The sequence below is a fragment of the Megascapheus bottae genome, chromosome 9, assembly GCF_031878675.1.
Source record: "Megascapheus bottae isolate mThoBot1 chromosome 9, mThoBot2.hap1, whole genome shotgun sequence".
In the NCBI taxonomy this organism is placed as follows: domain Eukaryota; kingdom Metazoa; phylum Chordata; class Mammalia; order Rodentia; family Geomyidae; genus Megascapheus; species Megascapheus bottae.
Genome location: NC_143517.1, coordinates 15,835,529 through 15,844,744, shown reverse-complemented (window position 1 = coordinate 15,844,744; position 9,216 = coordinate 15,835,529). Strand labels below are relative to the sequence as shown.

Genomic DNA, 9,216 nt, shown 5'->3' with positions numbered 1-9,216 from the left:
TGCTGGAAGTGGTGCTGAGGCTCAAGTGGAAGAGAGCTAACCTTGAGGAAAGCCCAAGGACAGCACTCAAGCCCTGAGTTCATGTCCCAGGACTGGCCAAAAAAAAAAAAAGATAATTAGGTCTTTCAGGAGGGATTAATCTTTCTTTCTCTCCTTTCTTCCTTCCTTCTTTCCTTCCTTCCTTTCTTTCCTTCCTTTCTCTTTCTTTCTTTCTTTCTTTCTTTCTTTCTTTCTTTCTTTCTTTCTTTCTTTCTTTCTTTCCTTTTCTTTCTTTCTGCCAGTCTTGGGGCTTAAACTCAGGAGCTGGATGCTGTCCTTAAGTTCTTTTGATCAAGGTTAGTGCTTTACAACTTGAACCACAACTCTACTTCTGAATTTTTTTATTTATTAACTGGAGATAGGAGTCTCACAGATTTTCTGCCTGGGCTGGCTTTGAACCATGATCCTCAGATCTCAGTCTCCTGAGTAGCTACACATGAACTTCTAGCACTGTTCTTGAGCAGTGAGTCCTTCTTCTCTCAGAATGAGATTAGTTACCTAAGAGCATGCTGTGGTAAAGCAAAGCTGTGTTTTATCTCTTGCTTCCTCTCTCTGGTATATGTACCCCTTTGTGTATGCTTGTTTCTATAGCCACATCTTTTGCCATGTTGTGATGCCACACAGTTCTCATCAGAAACCAAGCAGATACTGGCACCATGCTCTGTGATCTCCAGAACTATAAACTAATTGAAGCATCTTTTCTTTATAAATTCCCATTCTCAAGTATTTTATTATAGCAATAGAAAATGGACTACACAGCTTCTTTCCCTCCCAATACCTTCCGTTTCTATGAATGTGGCTATTCTAATTGCCTCATATATGTAGGATCATGCAGCATTTTTCCTTTCATGTCTGGCTTAACTCACTTAGCAATGTCCCCATTGGTTCTTTCATTAAACAGAACATGTCACAATTACTTTCCTTTGTAAAACTTAATAATAGTATATGTAGTATTTTGTGATTCAACAACTTGTTAATGGACATTTGGGTTGTTTCTGCTCTTTGACTATTGTGGACAATTCTGCTACAAATAATGGTGCTCAAGTATCTGTTTGAACTAATGCCTTCAGATCTTTGGGGCATCTGACCTAGGATAGAGTTACTCAATCATATAATAACTGGTACATAAGTTTGAAAATCGGTCAACCTGTTTTCTATCCAACCAGTACCATTTTACATTTCCACCTGCAGTGTACAAGGTTTCCAACACTGCCACATACTTACTAATATCTGCTATTTCCTGTTGTGCATGCATGCGTGGGGATAGACATATAGATAAATATGATAACTAGCCTAATGGCTATGAAGTGATAACTCATTGTGGTTTTGATTTGCATTTCCCTAATGACAATGATGTACAACATCTTTTCATGTGGTAATAATCACGTGTATGTCTTCCTTAGAGACATGCCTGCTCAGATTCTTTATTTTTTTTCTTTTGATACTGAGTTTTGCTATGTAGCCTAGATAGGCCTCAAACTTGCAATTCTCCTGGTTCTCAGCTTCCTGGCTGATTGAATTAGAGATATATATTGCCACACCTAGCTTTTGCCTATTTTTGACTGGGTGTTTGGAGCTGTAAAAAAAAGAAAAACTTAAAGCCTTTTCTTCCTTTCCTGACATATGATCTCACTCCATAGCTAAATCTGCCTCAGACATACTACATAGTGCAGTCAATCCTCAAATTGACAGCTTATCTGTCTCAGTTTCCCCCAATACTGGGATTAATAGCTGTTTTAAAAGGTTGGACTTTCCTTGGTTATCTCATATTGTTACACTATCTCACTTTATTACCTGATATATCAGATATATTTGTATTTGGTTATCTTAAATTGGATAGGGAACGGGGGAAAACAAGATGAGGGGTGGGGGTGGGGGGAAGGAAATGGGGACCAAGACATGTGAAAGGGTATCAATGTATAGGAATTAATGCACCATCTATCTGGCAAATATCATGTAACCCTTCTATTAATTACAAGAAAAAATATATGAAAAAAAGTTTGGACTTTGTATATTTAATCATTCTATTTTCTAAAGCAAATCACCACTATTACTACTCATATTCACTTTTCCTAGGGTGAACAAATTTCACCTTAATGTTTGAATTCAGCTGGGCACTTGTGGTTCATCCCTGTAATCCTAACTACTTAGGAAGCTGAGATCTGTGGATCACAGTTCAAAGTCAGCCTGAACAGGAAAATCTGTGAAACTCTTATCTCCAATTAGCCACCAAAAATCTGGAAGTGGAACTGTGGTTGAAGTGGCACAATGCTAGCCTTGAGCAAAAAAAAAAGCTACGAGGGAGCACCCAGGCCCTAAGTTCAAGCTCCAAGGCCAGTACCAAAAAAAAAAAGTTCACTGAATTTTGAATACAGAAAATCTACCTTATTCGTAGATATACTACACAGTTTTAACATACTGTGGTTAAAAAAATTAAATCAAGAACTTTCAAAAAAAGCAAAAAAAAAATTAATTTCCTGTGCTTATCAACCAGTTCAGTTGATTCAGAGGTCTCAGGAGATCCCACATGATTGTAAATTGTCTTTAAATGGTTATGTAATCCTCAAGTGTTCCCTTGCTCTTAATTTTGTGAAAATACAGTATGCTTCCCCAGAAGTAAATGGTACTCTTCAGGGGCAAGGCAAAAGCTAATGTGCTGTATCTAAGGTAATAAAACTGATTTAGAGCCAAGCAGTGGTGGCTCATGCCTGTAATCACAGCTATGGGGGTCGGGGGATGCGGGAGAGGGGAGATCATGGTTGGGAACTAGTCCAGGCAGGCAAGTCCATGAGACACTTATCTCCACTAAACTACCAAAACACACCAGAAGTAGAGGATTCTACTTCTGGTAGAAGGATTCTAGCCTTGAGCAAAAGAAGTTCAGGAGCAACATTCAGCCCTTGAGTTCAAGCCCCAGGTCCAACACACACACACACACACACACACACACACACACACACACACACTGATGGATTTGTTGAAAAATGGCATGCTTTTGGCAGAAATTGGGTAGTGTTACAGAAAAAAAATCAGGTTTCCATAGTACAGCGCTGTACTTTATGCATTCTGGATATTTATGGATCTTCATCAATGGCAAGCTCCTAGAAACAATATTGTTGCCAATACCAAGCATCTACTGAACTGACTCCTTATTAGAAGTGTGAACCTTCTTATCTCTTGGATTATGCTGAGATTCTTAAATAGTTAAAGTAAAAGAATTATTTTAATTGCACATATAACATAAATTTGATTATTTATATATATTTTGCCACGTCATAAATGTTTTATAATTATATAATATAGATATAATATATACTTAAATGTCTTCCTTAGAGAAATATAGGTATTTATCTCAAACTAAATTCACTCATAAATGCTTTAAGAATAACTTCCATTTTAGAGAGAGCTGGTATTGGGGCTTGAATTCAGGGCCTCACATTCTCACTCATATTTACTTATCTTTCTTGCTCACAGATAGCATTCTACCATTTTGTTCTTCTAGTTTTATGCTATGTTTTCACCTTCATTGGTCAGTCAGTATAGTGTAAAGAGAGGTAAATGCATGTATACAGTCTGAATGCCTTATTGTTGGTGGTGGTTGTAGGGCTTGAACTCAAGGTCTGGGCACTGTCCATGAGCTTTTGTGCTTAAGGTTAGCTCTCTACCACTTTGAACTACAGCTCCACTTCCAGTTTTCTGGTGGTTAACTGCGGATGAGTCTCATGAAGCCAGACACTCATGGCTCACGCCTGTAATCCTAGCTACTCAGGAGACTGAGATCCGATGATCCTGGTTCAAAGCCAGCCCAGGCATGAAAGTCCCTAAGACTCTTATCTCCAATTAACCACTAGAAAACTGGAAAAGGCACTATGGCTCAAATGGTAGAGCAATAGCCTTTGGCTGAAGAGCTCAGGGACAACACTCAGGTCTAGAGTTCAAGCGCCACAACCGACAAAAAAAAAAAGAGGAAGAAGACGAAGAAGAAGAAGAAGAACAAGAAGAAGAAGAAGAAGAAGAAGAAGAAGAAGAAGAAGAAGAAGAAGAAGAAGAAGAAAAGAAAAGAGTGTTATGAGCAGCTAAGATTACAGGCATAAGTTAACACTGAGCCCAGTTTACAGCCATTTTCTTTTTTTTTTCTATTTTCTCTTTTTTTGGGTGAGTCATGGGTCTTGAACTCTGGGCCTGGGCATTGTCCCTGAGCTCTTTACCTCAAGGCTACCATCCTACCCCTTGAGCCACAGCCCCATTTCCTGTTTACTAGTGGTTAATTGGAGATAAGAGTCTCACTATCTTTAGTGCCCTTGCTGGCTTTGAACTGCGATTTTCAGATCTCAGCCTCCTGAGTAGCTAGGATTACAGGCATGAGTCATTTTCTTTTTAAGCTAGACTTTCTAGCTGATTATTTATTAATGAGCCATAATTATATGTCATATTTATTATTAGGGTTGAGCTACAGAAGCCAAACTTCAAGATAAAATTTCTTTCCATTGCCTTTCTACTTCACTAATTGTTTACTGTTGCATTAGATGCAGACAGTTTTTGTACTCATAGATTGCATATTTAATAAATATTTTGTTATAAAATGATATATGTTTATCTTAAAAATTTGAATGAGATCCAGAAAACATTTTATTTTATTTTATTCTTTTTTATTGCAATTAATAGAAGGGTTATATTATATTCATCAGATAGGAGGTGCATTACTTCACAAACATTGATACCCTTTCTCATGACATGGTCCCCATTCCCCCCCCCCCCACTCATTTTGGTTTCCCCGCTTCCCTATCCAATTTCAAATAACCAATTAAGCACATATAAAATATATCAGAAAACAAGGTGAAATATTGTAACAATATGATATAACCAATGGATAGCAAAAGAGATAAGAGATAACATAGTACATTAAGAACAACAATCACTCATTATATGGCTTTTGTTTCTTTATCCTGGAGGTCCTTACATTTAGTGTCATACTATTTGGCCTTATGTCTCTAAATTTTGTTCTATTGTAAATCTCTGCTATGACAGCCAAAGTTTCTACTGATTTTGACAAATAAGGGAGACTCTTGGGCCTATATTTCTTTGCGTCTGGCTTACTTCACTTAATATGATTTTTTTCTAAGTCTTTCCATTTCCTAACAAATGGGGAGATGTCATTCTTTCTGATAGCAGCATAGAATTCCATTGTGTAGAAATACCACATCTTGTTGATCCACTCATCAACTGAGGGACATCTGGGTTGGTTCCATATCTCTGATAAATAGTGCTGCAATGAACATCGTTGTGCTAGTGGATTTAGTATGTCCTTATTTCTGGACGAGTGGGTAAATGCCAAATAGTGGAATTGCTGGGTCATAGGGGAGTTCTATGATTAGTCTTCAGAAAACATTTTAAAAGAAAGTAAAAATTATTATACTACTGCTTATAAAATTTGTAGCTATGTTTTGGGAACTACTTTTTAGGGTTATGTAAAAGTTAGTTTATTAAGACTTAGTAATCAGAATTAATGATTTAAAATCATCCTATAAGCCCAGTTACAGATAGTTTCACTGGTGAATCCTATCAGACATTATTGGAGAAATAATGTCATTTGTACAGAAACTTTTCCAGAAAATTAAAGTGAGTGTAAAAATTTTCCCAACTCATGTTCTAAGGTAGATATTGTCCTGATACCAAACCTAAAGAAAAGCAATGAAAAATAAAGTAGCTAGAATAAAGGAATTAGACAGAGTAGAGTAGACTTTATTTTCCATGTTCTAACAGAGCAGAGGAAGCACTAAAGACTGATCCATGACTGCTAGCTTGGATCTCAAATTGGGAGAAGTAGTAGGAGCTGCCCAAGAATGTTGTAGGAGGTCAATAGACAGCTGGGGTAAAAGATTATGAGTGGAAGGAGACATACAATAAGCTATCAAAGGCTGATGAAATATGGAAATTTTGACCCTTAAAAGCAGTCCTATAGATAATGAGGAAAAGACACACACATGCATAGGCAATATGCATGTTCGGGGAAAAAAACAAAACAAAACAACAACAACAAACTTCATGAGGACAAGCTCAATGAGCTTACATATGCAATCCTAGCTACTCAGATGATGGAGATTCAGAAGATCATGTTCAAGGCCAGCCCTGGAAAAAAGTCAGCAAGATCTTTTCCCCCAATGAATCAAGAAACAAGCATGTTGATACATGTCTGTAGCTCCAACTACGTGAGAAGCATAGGTAAGAAGATCAAGGTTGGAGGCAAGACCAAGCAAAAAGGCAAGCAAAAAGGCATTGAGGATATGGCTTAGGTAATAGAACACCTACCTACTCAGCAAGTACAAAGTCCTGAGTTCAAACTCCAATTCTGTTTTTTTTTTTAAACTATAAGACCTTTCTCCTTGAGCTAATCTTAAGACTTAGACCCAAAGCCCAGAGAATTAGTGAAAAGCTTCTCTGACCAATTCTACAATAATGAAAGAGAACATTTCTCGACTACTCATTTTACAAAATAAAACAAAAAAAAATACCAAAACAAAAACATGAAAACATGGTCAATTCAAAGAAAGAAAATAAAGAGGCACAAACTTTCCCTGGGGAAACATAAACAACAGACTTACAAGACTAAAACTTTAACTGTCAAATATGTTCAACAAACTAAAGGAAAATATAGATTAAGGGAATAACTAAGAGAAGTCAGGAAAACAACATACAAATGAAATTAAACTATAAACAAAGATAAAAAGATAAAATGAGGGTTGGGAGTGTGGCCTGTTGGTAGAATGCTTGGCTAGGATGCATGAAGCCCTGGGTCTGATTCCTTGGTACCACATACACAGAAAAAATCAGAAGTGGTGTTGTGGCTCAAGGATAGAGTGCTAGCCTTGAGAAAGCTCAAGGACAGTGCCCAAGCTCTTAGTTCAGTCCCCAGGACCAGTAAAAAGAAAATAAAAGAAATGATAAAGTGAAACCAAACAGAAATTTTGATGCTTACTATCAGAATTGAAGAGGCAGAAGAATCACTGGACTTGAATAAAAGACCTTTGAAATCACTAAGTCTTAGAAACAGAAAGGGAAAAAAAAATAAAGACAAATGAACAAAGCCTAAGAGATTTATGTGACACTATTAGGGAAATCTATACATGCACGGTGTAATTCATAGGAGAAGAAAAGTAAAGAGATTTGGAGAAATAATGACCGAAAACTCTCTAAGTTTAAGGAAATCATGAATTCACAGGGTAGTATGGAAAAAGATTCACACCAAGACACATTACAATACAAAAAAGAAATATATTGGTGGTCATGGGCAGAGGACTGGATTTCGTGGGATTCCTCTGGAAGCTTCGTGGCTTACAGAAAGGATGAAATGTGGTCTGAGGGGTGGTATGACTATGAAAGGCTCCCCGGAGAAAGAGGGCTGCCTCGGAATCACACCAGTGATGCCTACAATAGAGAAGTTAATATTGTGCCAAAGAAATCACCACTGCTAGAAAAGAGACCTCCACTGCTAGAAAAGAGAGCTCCACTGCTAGAAAAAGAGACCACCACTGCTAGAAAAGAGACCTCCATTGCTAGAAGAGAGACCACCACTGCTAGAAGAGAGACCTCCACTGCTAGAAGAGAGACCTCCACTGCTAGAAGAGAGACCACCACTGCTAGAAGAGAGACCTCCACTGCTAGAAGAGAGACCTCCACTGCTAGAAGAGAGACCATCACTGCTAGAAGAGAGACCTCCATTGCTAGAAGAGAGACCTCCACTGCTAGAAGAGAGACCACCACTGCTAGAAGAGAGACCTCCACTACTAGAAAAGAGACCTCCACTGCTAGAAAAAGAGACCACCACTGCTAGAAGAGAGACCTCCACTGCTAGAAGAGAGACCACCACTGCTAGAAGAGAGACCTCCACTGCTAGAAGAGAGACCATCACTGCTAGAAGAGAGACCTCCACTGCTAGAAGAGAGACCTCCACTGCTAGAAGAGAGACCACCACTGCTAGAAGAGAGACCTCCACTGCTAGAAGAGAGACCACCACTGCTAGAAGAGAGACCTCGGCTACTAGACAGACCTGATGAAGGAAGCTACAATAGATATTACAGTCATGTTGATTTCCGAGGCTATGACAAGGGCCGCAGTTTTCTCATGATCGAAGGAATGTTCTACCTCACAGAGGAGATGAATCTGGATATAGATGGAGTAGAGATGATCATTCTACAAGCCGACAGCCTGAGTACAGGAACACAAGAGATGGCTTTAGAAGGACAAGTTTCTACTCTTCCCATTATTCACAGGACCGTTCTCCCCATAAAAAGGGAGAATCACCAGGTGGTCGAAAGGACTCTCCACACAGCAGGTCTGGCTCCAGTGTCAGCAGCAGGGGCTACTCTCCAGAACAGAGCAAGTCATACTCATTTCACCAGTCTCAGCATAGAAGTAAAGAGAGATCTGCTCAGTCTTTGAAAACACCTTCAAGCTCTTCAGCAGTTCCTTCATCAAAGGTGTTAGACAAACCCACTAGGTTAACCGAAAAGGAACTGGCCGAGGCTGCAAGCAAGTGGGCTGTGGAAAAGTTAGAGAAGTCCGATGAGAGTAACTTGCCTGAAATTACTGAGTTTGAGATTGTACCTGCTGCACCATTACTAATTGACCAGCCGGAAGAACCTGAGTCGAACACAACAGATGGGACAGAATTATTTGAAGACAGTCAGCTAGACAGTCACTCTAAAGCAATAGCATCAAAACCCAAAGAGATTGAGCAGGTTTACCGGCAAGACTGTGAAACTTTCGGGGTGGCCAAGACTGTGAAACTTTCGGGGTGGTGGGTGAAAATGCTGATTGAAAAAGATCCTTCATTAGAACAGTCAATGCAATTTGAACTGAGACAGAATTTACATGAAATAGGTGAGCGGTGTGTTGAAGAACTAAAGAATTTCATTGCAGAATATGATAATTCTACTCAAGATTTTGGAGAGCATTTTTAGAAGAATTAGTGTTCAGGCAAAATAAAGAAAAATGTTTCTAGATGTAACCACCCTCCCTCCTCCACCTCTGAATTTGTGTAAATCCATAATGTATAGAACTTTTGTTACAAAAGTTATTTGGCCACATTTCCAATTTAGTTAAACATCTAAAATAAATATTTTGATTATAATTTTTTTCTAAACACAAAGCCACCTAGTTCATATTCCCTGCCTATAC

At 38.5% G+C, this 9,216-nt stretch overlaps 1 pseudogene; it reads left to right on the top strand.

Annotated features, from left to right (window-relative positions):
- Positions 1-7,387: 7,387 nt before the first annotated feature.
- Positions 7,388-8,999, top strand: LOC150058813 (periphilin-1-like; annotated as a pseudogene).
- Positions 9,000-9,216: the final 217 nt, after the last annotated feature.